We start from the raw sequence: 496 nt of genomic DNA, 5'->3' as shown, positions 1-496 counted from the left end.
CTATGCCAGAGTTACGAGAAAATGGAACAAGAATCGAATTGCGACATTCGTAGTCCGATTTCTCGAGGAAACAGAAGCTTACCGAAAGCGGAAAATCACAAATTAGAGGGTCTTAGAGAAGGAATTCGGCTAAAATCTCGCCGGCTCATTGCATAGGAATGAGTCTCGTCCGTTGGCCCGTCTACAATCAAATTAGCCTACGATTTTGTCCAAATCCAAAACGGCCCGAGCTACGTCAATTTCACATGTCTTATCCGGTCCCGATCGAGATCGAGATGATTGGAGCAAAAAATCATTTGTAAAAAAGAAAAAAAAATCAAAAATAGAAAAAAAGGAAAAAGGGGTGCAACACGAGGACTTCCCAGGGGGTCACCCATCCTAGTACTGCTCTCGCCCAAGCATGCTTAACTTCGGAGTTCTGATGGGATCCGGTGCATTAGTGCTGGTATGGTCGCACCCGACATTTAGAGGGCTGTTTATTCATATATCCCTCGAG

At 44.8% G+C, this 496-nt stretch overlaps 1 non-coding gene across 1 annotated transcript; it reads right to left on the bottom strand.

Moving 5' to 3' along the window:
* Window positions 1–340: 340 nt before the first annotated feature.
* Window positions 341–459, bottom strand: LOC140967710 (5S ribosomal RNA). Its single transcript, XR_012173620.1, has one exon. It is a non-coding gene; the product is annotated as a 5S ribosomal RNA (ribosomal RNA).
* Window positions 460–496: the final 37 nt, after the last annotated feature.

Source organism: Primulina huaijiensis, unplaced genomic scaffold (genome assembly GCF_012295235.1).
Source record: "Primulina huaijiensis isolate GDHJ02 unplaced genomic scaffold, ASM1229523v2 scaffold26283, whole genome shotgun sequence".
In the NCBI taxonomy this organism is placed as follows: domain Eukaryota; kingdom Viridiplantae; phylum Streptophyta; class Magnoliopsida; order Lamiales; family Gesneriaceae; genus Primulina; species Primulina huaijiensis.
Note: the sequence above shows the minus strand (reverse complement) of the source record. Positions and strands in the feature narration are given on the sequence as shown.